A 14,501-nucleotide genomic window follows, 5' to 3' on the forward strand; every position below is an offset into this window, starting at 1 on the left:
TTTAAATCATGTCAGTCAATTTGACCACATTTAGCATGTGTCTGGGTTGCTATAGGAGATGTTTTAGGTCATGCTCTTGGGGGAATTTAGGTAAAAGGACAGAAGTGATAGAAAGAAAACCAAGAAAAACAGGTCAAAAGCTAACCATGTACAAATGATTTGTGGAGAACTCCTGGTATGGGAACCCCCTCCATTAACACAGATCACAATCCATCTATAACTTAGGGATCCCCTTGAGATTGAAGAAGGGGTTAATTAATAATAATAACAAAAACAATAATACATGGAGCCTACTATGTGTTAGACACTCTACTAAGAGCATAACAATTAACTCATTTGCTCTGAGGTAGGTATTATTGTTGTCTCTATTTTACAGATAAGAAAACTGAAGCAAACAGAGTAATGACTTGCCCAGATTCACACAGCTAGTAAGTATCTGAGGATAGATTTAAATGTGGGTGTTACTGACTTCAAGGCTACTCTTCTGTGTATTAGGTCATGAAGTCTCTCTCAAATTTAAATATAGATTAATGAAATAACTCCTATTACCTATAGGACAAGGTATGTATTATTCATCTTGCCAGGCAGTTGAAGATCATAGTATGTGGTGCAGCTATGACCCCAACCCAAATTAAAATCAGGAACTCCCAAGGTAAAAAGAAAAAAAAAAAAAAAGATTTATTATGATCTCATGAGAAAGAGCAACTCCTAACAGACAAGATGTGGTCAGTAAAGGGGTGCAAAGCACAAAGTGCAAAACACAGGATTATACAGATCCTAACACAAAAGGCCCCACTCCAACCCTTGACTTTTTCTCCCATTGTCTGAGGGGCTCACACTTGAAATACAGAAATCTATACCAGAAACAAAAGAATACCAGTAAGTAACATTTTTTTTTATCCATCAAATATTTAAATGCTAATTAAGAGGTAGGGGGTGGGGGGAACAGGAGGAGAAATGTTTATCCAAGACTATTGAACACCTGTGGCTTGTTGGCTTATTATTACAAAAGTGTTTATAAAAAGTTATTGCAAAATCTCATGTCACAATTGGGGCATGAGTCAAAGCCACATCCTTATGAGAGGTTTCCAATAGAAAATGAGAAACTGTATAAAATTCTGATACTGAAGCTACTTTTAACCTGATCTTTCAAAAAACTGTATCAAACTAAAAAAACAGCTTCTCATCAACATTCCTTTGTTCTCCAGGGGAGTTGAGAATCTTTTAGATTAAGGTCCTATAGTCTTTTAAATGAATTCATAGCCTGGTAGGTGGGATTTTAGAGCAATTAGAAGGCTCATTCTGTGATTTGATTGATCACCATCAAGAAAGGGATGAACTTTTTTGAACATTGGGAATAGATTAGCTATTGGGTTGAATTATTTTTCCTAGAAAGGTAAAGCTATTATTAGTAAGCATACCCTATGTAGCCTGAGCCCCCACTTCAGTGAGAAGCTAGGGCCCTCTACGATGAAGATTTTTAATTATTTTGAGTGTGTTCCAGCACTCTTTGACAATCTGGTGAAACTGATATATCCCTTCTAAAAATATTGCTTTTAAATGCATACATAAAATATAGATTTAAATATTCCTTAACCCTAGGTTAAGAATCACTGTTTAAATTAATTTAGGTGCGGCTATTTGATTGTAACCATGCTAACAGAAACATAGGCAAATAAGATAAGATCAGTAAACACATTTAATTGAATCTGAAACAGAAAAGGAGGCTAGGAGGATGGTTTGGGGAGAGAAGGATGGGGAAAGGAGACAGAGAGAAACATTCTTAGCAATCATTCTACAAGTATATGTATTCTTAATCTCTTCTCCAACAAAGTCCAGTGAGGAGACTCCCTCGAGGCTTCTACATGCAAACAGAAAAACCAAATAAAATTTCTGTCTTAAGCATCTTCAAACATAAGCTCTGTGATAGTTTATTGGTAAATATTCAATTGGCTGCCCAGCTTAACAGAAGAGGAAATAAATTACTTAAATAGTTCCATTTTAGAAAAAGAAATAGAACAAGCTATTAATCAATTCCCTAAGAAAAAATCTCTAGGGCCACATGGATTTATATGTGAATTCTACCAAACATTTAAAGAACAATTATTTTCAATACTATGCAAACTATTTGAAAAAATAGGGAAAAAAGGGACTCCTGTCAATTTCCTTTTATGACACAGGAATGGTGCTGATATCTAAACCAGGTAGGGTGAAAACAGAGAAAGAAAATTATAGACCAATTTCCCCAATGAATATTGATGCAAAAAAAAAAATCTCAAATAAAATATTAGCAAAGAGATTACAGAAAGTCATCTCTAGGATAATACACTATGGCCAAGCAGGATTTATATCAGGAATGCAGGGCTGGTTCAACATTAGGAAAACTATTTACATAATTGACTATATCAATAACCAAACTAACAAAAATCATATGACTATCTCAATAGATGCAAAAAAAAAATTTGATAAAATCCAGTATCCATACCTATTAAAAACATTGGAGTATGGGAATAAATGGAGTTTTCCTTAAAATGATCAGTAGCATCTATTTAAAATCATCAGCAAGCATCATATGTAATGGGGACAAACTAGAATCATTCTCAATAAGATCAAGGGTGAAACAAGATTGCCCACCATCACCATTATTATTCAACATTGAATTAGAAATGTTAGCTTTGACAATAAGAGAAGAAAAAGAGATTAAAGGAATTAAGAGTAGGTAATGAGGAAATCAAATTATCACTCTTTGCAGATGATATGATGGTATATTTAGAGAACCCTGGAGAATCAACTAAAAAACTACTAGAAACAATTCACAAATTTGTCAAAATTGCAGGTTACAAGATAAATCCACATAAATCATCATCATTGTCATATATTACCAACAAAGTCCAACAGCAAGAGGTAGAAAGAAAAATTCCATTTAAAATAACTGTTGATAATATAAAATATTTGGGAGTCTAACTTCCAAGGCAAAGTCAGGAACTATATGAACAAAACGACAAAACACTTTCTACACAAATAAATTCAGATCTAATCAACTGGAAAAATATCAAACATTCATGCATAGGCTGAGCTAATATAATAAAAATGACAATACTAGCTAAATTAATTTACTTATTCAGTGCCATACTAATCAAATTTCCAAGAAATTATTTTACAGATCTAGAAAAAATAATAACAAAATTTATCTGGAAGAACAAAAGGTCAAGAATTTCAAGGGAATTAATGAAAAAATGCAAATAAAAGTAGCCTAGATGTCAGATCTAAAACTATATTACAAAGTACCAGTGATCAAAACCATTTGGTACTTGCTAAGAAATAGAGTAGTCTATCAGTGGAATATGTAAGGTTCACAGGACAAAATAGTCAATGACTAATAATCTAGTGTTTGATAAAACCCCCAAATCCCAACTTTGGGGATAAAAATTCACTATTTGGCAAAAACTGTTAGGAGAATTGGAAACTAGTACGGCAGAAACTAGGCATTGACCCACATCTAATACCCTATACCAAGATAAGATCAAAATTGGGTTCATGATTTAAACATAAAGAGTGATATTATAAGCATATTAGAAGGACATACATAGTTTACCTCTCAGATCTGTGGAAAAGGGAGGAATTTGTGACCAAAGGAGAACTGAAAATCATTATTGAACAAAGTATAGATAATTTTGATTATATTAAGTTAAAAAGTTTTTGTACAAACAAAATTAATGCAGATAAGATTAGAAGGGAAACAATAAACTGAGAAAACATTTTTATATTTAAAGGTTCTGATAAAGGCCTCATTTCTAAAATATATAGAGAATTGACCCAAATTTATAACAATTCAAGCCATTCTCCAATTGATAAATGGTCAAAGGTTATGAATAGACAATGTTCAGATGAAGAAATTAAAACCATTTCTAGTCCTATGAAAAGGTGTTCTAAATCACTATTGATCAGAGAAATGTCAATTAAGACAACTGTGAGGTACCACTACACATCTCTCAGTTGGCTAAGATGACAGGAAAAAATAATGATAAATGTTGGGGGGGATGTGGGAAAACTGGGACATTAATATATTGTTGGTGGAGTTGTGAAATGATCCAACCATCCTGGAGAGCAATTTGGAACTATGCTCAGAAGGCAATCAAACTGTGCATACCTTTTGATCCAGCAGTGTCTCTGCTGGGCCTGTATCCCAATGAGATCTTAAAAGAGGGAGAGGGACCCACATGTGCAAAAATGTTTGTGGCAGCCCTCTTTGTAGTGGCCAGAAACTGGAAACTCAGTGGATGCTCATTGGTTGGAAAATGGCTGAATAAATTATGATTACAAATGTTATGGAATATTATTTTTCTATAAGAAATGATCAGCAGGATGATTTCAGATAGTCCTGGAGAGACTTACATGAACCGATGCTAAATGAAATGAACAGAACCAAGAGATCATTGTACATGGCAATAAGATTATTTAATGATCAATTCTGATGGACATGACTCTTTTTTAACAATAAGATTATTCAGACTGTATCATCCAGACTAGCTCTCTGGAGGATCTCGGTGCCAGACCACGTCCTTGATCTTGGGAGAAGAGTGAAGAGGCAGGAACTCGTGTGGATGGTCAAGCATGGCGTCTGTTTATTTCAAGTTCTCTTAGCCTTAAATACTTTAGTACAATAACATCAGTATAGCACATTTCGCATGTGATAACTATAAGCACCTTGTTATTATTATGTAGATGCCTCTTTGCTTCAAGTATCTCTGCTTCAAGTAGAATACAGGTTGTCATGCCCCCTGACTTCTCAGGAAGGCTGAGATGCCTCAAAAGGGAGATGAGAGCTGAACTAGATGTTGTCAGCAGGTTCCCTCTGAGCTGAAGGATCTTATACCTCACCCAGAGTTTCCCCACTGTCTGTGGCTTTCTACATCAGTCCAGTTCCAATGATCTTGTGATGAAGAGAGTTAGTTATCTACACCCAGAGAGAGGACTGTGGGAACTGAATGTGGACCACAATATAGCATCTTCACTCTTTTTGTTGTTGTTTGCCTGCATTTTGTTTTCTTTCTCATTTTTTTCCTTTTTTGATTTGATTTTTCTTATGTAGCAAGATAATTTATAAATATGTATGCATATATTAGATTTAACATATATTTTTACCATGTTTAACATATGGATTACTTGCTAAGGGAAGGGATGGGGGGAAATGGGAGAAAAATTGGAACACAAGTTTTGCAAAGGTTAATGTTGAACAATTACCCATGTATAGCTTTTGAAAATTAAAAAGCTTAGCACCAGCCCTGAAGTCGGGAGGACCTAAGTTCAAATCTGGTCTCAGACTTTTAATACTTCCTTGCTGTGTGACCCTGGGCAAGTCACTTAACCCCAATTGCCTCAGGGGAAAAAAAAGAAAGAAAGAAAAAGGAAAAGAAAAAAAAGAAAATTAAAAGCTTTAATAAAAAAATAAAAATAAAACATTTTTTTAAAAATTCAATTGGCTCTATGGAAAAAACCCCCAACATATATTAAATTTTATCTAAATTTTCTGCATAACTTTAAAATAACAAAACACTATTTGTAACATTCATTTCTAAAGTATAAATTCTCACAGTGAAAATTTCACAATTGGCTCCCCACAAACACCCTCTTGTACATATCATGGGGTAGACTTTAGCAGTCTTCTTAGTTTTGTTGGCCCAGTTCCTTCTAATTTGAACAGAAGTCTGATGCTTTAACCCAGGTGTTGTTTGACTTTCATTCTCTTGACTCTTGAGAATAATTTGTTGACTTGTCAGTGAAACAAAATATCTTACCAAGAACTCCACTGACTCACTGATAATTGTAGGAAAGATTTTGCTTTCTTGCAAAAATGATTCCATAGGAGAGTTGACACACCTTTGAAACACCAAAGGCAGCATTGTATTTACTATCCTGAAGCACAAGTCCCTCCTCTGATTCCTCATTAATTGGATGTTATAGAAGTTACATGACATGAATCTTCACTTCCTCATTACATAGCCAGTCCCTGCTCCAAAAGAGCTTCCATTCCAGAAGGTGAGGAAGCTAACAGAGAAGGACTAAGGGCAAAGAACAAAAGATTCTTTTCAAATCTCAGGTCACCACCCCTGAATATAAACATCAGTCCCTGTCCCCAAGGAGCTTATATTCTTTTGGGAGAAGTGACCTCCACCCTTGATTATTCTTTGATATCCTTGTGGACTTCAGTTTTCTAATTTATTTCATTTCTCTGATTTAATTTTCATAACTCTAGAAACCAAATGGTCATCTATTTCTCACAATAAAGAAACAGGATGGGTTCATCTTTAGCAATTCTTGAGAATAAGCTGGTACAGTCCATAAGCTGGTCCAGAGCTCCCATCATGAATATTTTTGACAATAATCCATAATTTATTTGGTTCACATTCACCATTCTTCCATTAAGATTATGATCTCCTTCCAACTTTGAGTGGACTTGAAAGGATTATCCACTCATAAATAATTTTTATTAAAATGGAATTGAAATCTTTTCAGTAGCTTCTGAAATCTTAACTCAACTTTACTTTTTACTACAATGAAAAATAAATAAATATTAGCTTTAAAAATTTCCAATGAGAATCCCAAATGATGAGATTTCCCACCAAATGATGGGGTTTTAGATCCCAAAAGTATATTGGAGTTACAGACCAGTGTAACATATATATGTGTGTGTGTGTGTGTGTGTGTGTGTGTGTGTGTGTGTGTGTGTGTATGTGTGTGTATTTTATATATATTTATATATATATATACACATAGTTTTGGGTTTTTTTTAACAATTAACAAGAGAAAAGTCTAGAGCTTCATTCTCTAGTGGAATTCACAATTAACCAGGAGGAAATGCCATTAAGGAAGAAGATGCTGTTAAAGAAGATGCCACTAAGGTATGGCAAGTTTTAATGAATCCTTGACTCCATAAATCAGGCTATCCTAAAGGAGTTTTGGCAGGGGATTATGCCATTGACTGGTAGGCTAATCCTAAAAAGGAGTTAGGTCCTAATAGGCATTTGGGGGGAATTGTCTTTTATATGTGAAGTATAATCTTGGATGTTTACCGCCATAATTTGGCTTTCTGATGGTTACATTAAACTGTGGGGTCTTGATGACTTTGTCAGTGCAAGGAACAAAAGGCCTTCTAAAAAACAAAGGGCCCATTTAAGGCCAGAATAATCCCATCAGTGCTCCTCTCTGCTTGCCTCAAGGAGTAGCTTGGCTTCCAAACAGCTTACAGTTAATTCAGGTCTTCTCCTTTTAACACCCTTCCTTATGATCTACATAGCTACCAAACACCTGGTCTTTGTTTAGGTCTTTTTATTGGGGTCTTATTCACCCCATATGCAACATTCTTCCCCTGCTGGTAAGGACTGACATCTCAACTCTCTCCACTGAGACTTCCAACCTGCCATTTCCCAGGTACATTTAATGTACTTGGGAATCTAAAGACTGGTGTCTGAAGCTGAATTTAAACTCAAATCTTCCTGACTCCGGATTCAGCACTACATCATCTATGGAAAGGCAAAGGGTGGAAGAATGGGTAGGCTCCTCCAAACCCTAAAATTAGCTAGCATTGGTATAGTGCCCTAAGGTGAACAAAGCATTTCACATTTATTGTCATTTGGTGACTGTTTTTATGTTAAATTCCTGGGAAATTCACCCAGATACTTGCTGCCATTCTCTGACATCTAGAGATATCAGGAAAATGCAGATGAAGAGAACTCCCCTTAAGATGGAAGTTACACAGATATTAGTGGGCAGAGAAATTTCCTTTACCTCTGGGATGACAAAGCTTAATTTTATCCACCTTTTTCTTGGCAAGTTCTGCTAATTTTTGTCAAAGCTTTGTTTGTTTGTCATTTCAGGATTTGGATAGCAGGGTAATATATTGACATGTTAAATCAGCTGAAATGAAATGTTTTAAAATTCTTAATGTCTTCATTTCCCAAAATAAGTCAGAAAGATAAAATTCATTGGCACTGCAAGATAAAATTCTGGCCCCAAAGGATTGCAGTAAACACTGTGAGTTTTTTAACTGCCACCCCCATGCTGCTCCAGTCTGGTCATTGCCTATATTTAAGAGAGCTGTAGCCATGAAATAGTTTTCACCATTTTCCTAACTTGACTTTTATTTCTCATTTCCCAGTTTCCTCAGTTGTTAAAGCCTTCTCCTCCAAGTTTTCATTTTATGTGATGTGGGTTAAGATTCCTTTCTAACTCCCAGCCCCCATCAGATCTGAGCTAACTTGGGCTGTCCCAGCCGCCATCTGCTCAGGTTTCCCCAACCCCCACAAACAGCTTCCTCCTTATCTAAAAACCCTTTGAATTCTATTCAAATTCTAACCCTGGCTGAAACCAACCAGGAGCCAACCTGGGACTCCACCCACCTTCAAGATTACCAAAAGCCCCCATTATAAAGAGGGGAACCCTGGAGTCCACTCTTTGCAGGAGCCCCAAACATAGCATACTCTGGCTATGCCAAGAGTTCCTGTCTGCCCGGTGCCAGCCCTGGCCCTGGTGTCTTTCTACCTTTAACCTTACTTCCAAACCCCAAACTAAATCTCTTTTATTAATCTAGGTTTTGGGGTCTAAAATTCCTTTACAGGGGACTCTTGTGCCACTACTAGACCTCATTTAACTCTGTATCCTTGCGCTGAATCCAAAGGGATTGAAGGGGAGCTCTATTTGACTCAAACCCCAAACCTGCCACTAGACCTCAATTAACCCTAATTTCATCTAGGTACCCCTTACCTAATTCTCATCATATATACCTATTTATAGACTGTTGTCTCTCCCAATAGACCCCCAAGAAGCTCTTTGACAGCAGGGACAGATTTTGCCTTTCTTTATATCTCCAATGCTTAGTACAGTGTCTAGCTCAGAATTTGATCTAAGAAAGGCAAACGGAATTAGGTTATATGTGGGCTTTTATTTCTGTCAAGCAGTGCCATGCAAGAAGAGCTGCAGACTGAACTGAGATTGGGGTGGGGTTAGTGCAGAGGTCATAAAGATAAAAACCAGAATCAGGAGGGGAAGAGGGGGGGATCACATCAAGGCCTGGTCAAATTCGGCCATTGATCCTCTGGGTTGGACACTATCTGACTACAGGGGAATGGTTAGATTGGAAAGTCCCCAGAGACTCCCTAGTTCATTGGGGATTTCTAGGAATCAATCTGAGCCACAGTAGTAAGCATGATGACTTTACTGTCCACTTGGATTTGCAGGGTAATTCTACCAAGACTAAAAATGAGGATGGGGAACTGATTAGGGTGGGGAGTAATGGGGGAGGGAGGAAAGAGCAGAAAGGCATCTAGAAACAGATGATGAATGGGACACAAATCTCCCTCAAGGAGGGTCTCAGCTCGGGTGAGTGACTGTTCCTCCTCCCTTTCAGAGGTCTTTTATGAGGAGCTGAAGTGATGATTAAATAATGGTAAGTATTGCCATTAGTACAAATGTTGGTCATCTTTTCTTTCAAAGGGGACTGATGACATTATGGAGTAACATCTTGATTTATGTATGAATTGCATTTCAGTAAGGTAGAATCATCAGCCTGATTCTCTCTTGAAGTGTCATTGTAATCTAACAGCAGGACAGAAGTCAGGAGGACTGCCAATGGCCCAGGATCTGTAGTTAGCCCTGGGTTTTCAGAACCACAATAGTAGCTAGCATTTACATAGCGCTTTTAAGTTTTCAAAATATTTTATAAATATTATCTAATTTGATCCTCATAACAATGCTGGGGATTAGATGCTATTATCACTATTTTACATAAAGGGACACCAAAGCAGACAGTGCTTAAATTACTTGAATGAGTTAGTGGAATCTTCCTGACTCCAGGTCCAGCACTCTATCCACTGCACCATCTATGGAAAGACAAGTGGGGACAAAGTGGGTGTACCCATCCAAACCCTAAAATTCTAGATACCACCAAGGGAAGTGAGAGACAAGGCTCCATGGGAAACTGGGGGAAAAGACTCCATGGAAAACAGCCTTTTAAAGGATACAAGGAAGAAATATTCCTTCCTGTCCCCCAACTACTCAAGTACCTTCAGTCAGTCAATCAATCAACCAATGAAACAGTGAAAGAGCATTAATTATTAATTATACCAGACACAGGAGAGGCTATCTAATCCCCAGCTTCTTAAAATTGTGAATTTCAACCCTACATGGTGATTTGTAACTGAATATGTAAGTCACAAAGTTATGATTTATTATCAATAAATGTTTGATTTATATGTTTATTTTACATATCTATATACCTGGGAATTCTCAGGAGAAAAGGAGTCACAAGTGGAAAAAAATTTTAAAAGCCCTGCATAGGACCCTGAATGATTTCTGGTGAGCTCCATGTGCTAACTCAGTGCTTAAGAATTTAATGTTTTGCAGTGACCAAGCAATCTTCCAATTTGTCACTAAGCCAGGAAGAGCTACTCACTTTGTTAAAAATTCATTTTTTAAAACTTAAATACAAAATAGAAACAGAAACAGAAATGGAGGGAGGGGGAGGGGAATGCCATGTGCACAGCAGAATATAAGAGAGGATTCGAGGGACAGCTAAATGACACCCGGGATATATTGAGGGGTGAGACTCCTTAACATCCTTCGAGGGTCCCCAGGCCAGTGTGACAGATTTTGAGAAAGAATTCACAGTCCCAATCTCCAAGTGAAGTTTTGGCAAAAATGGGTTTATTGACCCTGAGCAGTTCTCTCTCAGTGAGCTAGGATTCTAATTAGGAAGACAGCAAAGATTTAGGATACAGGGTTCAATTTTATTTAGCTTTCTATGGCCCTGGGCTAGGGATGACCTCCAGATGAATTGAGGGGGTAATTTCTAGATCAATAATAGGTGATTATTCCCAAGGCCAGGATCTCCAAATGAATTGAAAGGTAGGGATTATTTTGGGAATTTTCTGCAGCCAATTGAAAGGCTGTGGGTATTATTTTAGAAGTTTCCCAGGCCAAGTGAAAGGGTAGAAAGGGATTGTCAGGAGATTCAGGGTTTTCTAATCCAGGCCCTTCCCCACAAAAATCAGGGGACCACAGAGTCCTTATTACATCAGATAGAAAAACAACCCTGCAGTCAGGAAGACCTGACCTTAATCCCAGCCTCAGACACTTAACACCTACTAGCTATGTGATCCTCGGCAAGTTTCTTAACCCCAATTGTCTCACTGAGAAACACAGAGAGAGAGGATATAATAAATTTCCATTTTAAGAAAGTCTATATAATAAATACCACACATTGTATTTAGAGCTGTTTATCTTTTCTTCCCTGTAGGTTTTCTGTTATTCTCTTTTACATTATTCCTTTTTTCTCCTTCCTCCCTATTTACCCCAAGAAGGCCACAATTAAGCTTGAATATACACATATAAACATACAACACACATACACAACAGGTAAGATGTCTTCGTTGTCCATCTCTATAATGGTAAAGGGAATAGATTGTCACAGGGTAAAAGGAACAGATTGTCCTGTGACTATCACAGGAGGGTCTCTCCCTTAGCCCTTGTTGGCAAGATTCTTGCCAGAGCCCTCCTTAATAAGCTAATCCTACATCTGGAAAGTCATCTATCTGAGAGCCAGCGTGCCTTCAGAAGGGACTGAGGAACAGCAGATATGGTATTTGCTGCTAACTCCAGGGAAAACACCAGAAGCAGAATAGAGATCTGTGTACAATATTTGTAGATCTGCCTAAGGCTTTTGATACTGTCAAGTTGTAAGATTTTTATGGAAAAATATGTCAAAATTTGATTGCCCAAAAAGTCATCAATTTCCTGGCGACACATGTCCCTGAGTTCTGGACAAGGGACAGCTCTCTCAAGCTTTCCCAGTCACAATGGAATAAAACCAGGTTTTGTGTTTGTTCCCATGCTTTTTAGCATGATGTTTCCTGCCATGATGTAAAATGCCTTCAGGGAGGATAAATATGATATCAAAGTCAGCTCCCTAACTGATGGTAAATTCTTCAAGCCAAAACTAAAGTGGAGGGAATGTGGGTGCATGATTTTCTTTTATTTTTTTTAATAGCTTTTTATTTATCAGATATATGCATGGATAATTGTTCAGCATTGACAATTGCAAAACCTTGTTTCAACTTTTCCCCTCTTTCGCCCTACCTCCTCCCCTAGACGGAATGTAGTCCCATACATGTTAAATATGTTAAAGTATATGCTAAATATAACATATAAATACATATACATATTTATACAGTTCTCTTGCTGCACAAGAAAATCGGATTTAGAAAGAAGGTAAAAATAACCTGAGAAAGAAAACAAAAAATGCAAGCAAACAATACCAGAAAGAATGTATATGCTATGTTGTGGTCCATACTCATTTCCCATAACTCTCTCTCTCTCTCTGTGTAGCTGGTTCTCTTTATTATTGAACAAATGGAACTGATTTGGTTCATCCCATTGTTGAAGAGAGCCATATCCATCAGAATTGATCTTCATATAGTATTGTTGTCAAAGTGTAAAATGATCTCCTGGTTCTGCTCTTTTCACTCAGCATCAGTTCCTATAAATCTCTCCAAGTCTCTCTGTATTAACACTACTAGTCATTTCTTGCATAACAGTAATATCCCATAACATTCATATACCACAATTTACCCAACCACTTTCCAATTGATCAGCATCCATTCATTTTCCAGTTTCTAGCCACTACAAAAAGGACTGTCATGAACATTTTGGTGCATGATTTTCTGTTTCCAGATGATTGTGCAATCTGTAGTCTTGGAACCTGAGATGGATCTACAACATCCCAATGACTGTAAATCTTCAGCTTGGTAGGCAGGCAGTCTAATGTGCCTCCTCTCCAAGTTTCCCTTGAGAGCCTCCCAAATCTGAGGCAAAGCATTCCAAACTTGTTTTGGTTGGATCAGCCACAGTCAGACCCATTAACTTGACCGACATAGTGATGTCATTTGATCCTCTTCAAGAATGAAGGACAGCAACCAACAGACACATACACATAGATGTCTATAATCATGCGCACATATATTCATGTCCATTCATATATGTCCTCTGTTTCTCTCAAGGTAAATAATATCATCCTTAATAAGTCTAAGTCTTTCCATATTTTTCCAAATCCACCTACTCATCATTTCCTACTATGGCAATATTCCAACTTTATACTTTCTAATTATTTTAAAGTCTAAACCAAAATTGATTACTAGGGTTGGCATATAGCAATTTCCCTATTTTTGTCTTGATTAAATCTTTTCTAGCTTAACTTTGCCTGAGACCAGTGATTACTGTTCTGCTTTTTTTCTAATAAAGTCTACTCAATCATTATTATTATGTATACTCCCTATGGCTTCTGACTCCTCTGCTTTACTTCTAGCTGCAACCTTGCCTTACTATTACTTAACCAAGAATCCCTCCTTTATCTTCTCCTCCCTGCCTTTTCTTCCCTCTTTATTTCATTCCCATCAATCTACACACCCTTCTATATTCCTCCTTATTCTATTCCCCCTTTATTTCTCTATAAATTTAGAAGACTTTTGCAGCTATATTTGTGAATATACAACTAATTCATATAATTACTCTTTTTGCTTTTTCCTACATAGTCTTGCTTTTTAGAATCACATCATACTCAACTCTACTCCAGTCTTTCTTTTGCAATACCCAGTTACTAATGATAGTCTTAGAAATACAGTTTACATTTCTATATACAAAACATAAAGAGATTGTACTTATTGTGTCACTTGAAATTAGTGTTTGATGTTTACCCTATATTTCTCATTGTGTCTCATATGTCAAATTTTCTATTAAGTTCAGGTCTTTTTGTAACAAAATCCTGAAAATCTGTCAATTCATTAGATATCTTTTTTCTTTTGTATTCTAGATTATGATTAGCTTTTCTAGGTTTGATATTTTTGGCAGGAAGTCTAGTTCTTTTGCTCTTCAATATATAGTTTTCCAGTCTATTAATACAGCCACTGCTGTATTGATTTTAATTGTGGCTCTGCCATATTTGATTTTTTTTTTCTTGTTGCTCATAATATTTTCTTCTTGATCTGGGGATTTCAAAATTTGGTTATGAAGTGCCTATACATTTTGCTCATAGATTCACTTTCAGGTGGCAATTGGTGGTTTTTTTTTTCTATTTCTACTTTTCCCTCTTGTTCCAATATTTCAGGACAATTTTATTTTATTATCTCTTGTATTATTGCTTAAAGATTCTTTTTTTATTGTGGCTTCAGGTAGTCCAATTATTTTTGTTTTCTTTTCATAATCCATTCTCCTGATCTCTTGTTTTTCTTATGAAATGTCCCACAGTCACTTATATTTTTTCGTTGTTTAAATTTTGCTTATTATTTCTTGGTCTCATAATTTTTCTGGCTTCTTGACCAATTCTAGTTTTCAGGGAGTCATTTTATCCTTTAAGATTTGGGATCTCTTAATAAAAGAGAAGAAAGCACTCAAATGTGCAAAAATATTTATAAGTTCTTGAGTGAATGTCCATCAATCAAGGAATAGCTGAA

This window comes from Sminthopsis crassicaudata, chromosome 2 (genome assembly GCF_048593235.1).
Source record: "Sminthopsis crassicaudata isolate SCR6 chromosome 2, ASM4859323v1, whole genome shotgun sequence".
NCBI lineage: Eukaryota > Metazoa > Chordata > Mammalia > Dasyuromorphia > Dasyuridae > Sminthopsis > Sminthopsis crassicaudata.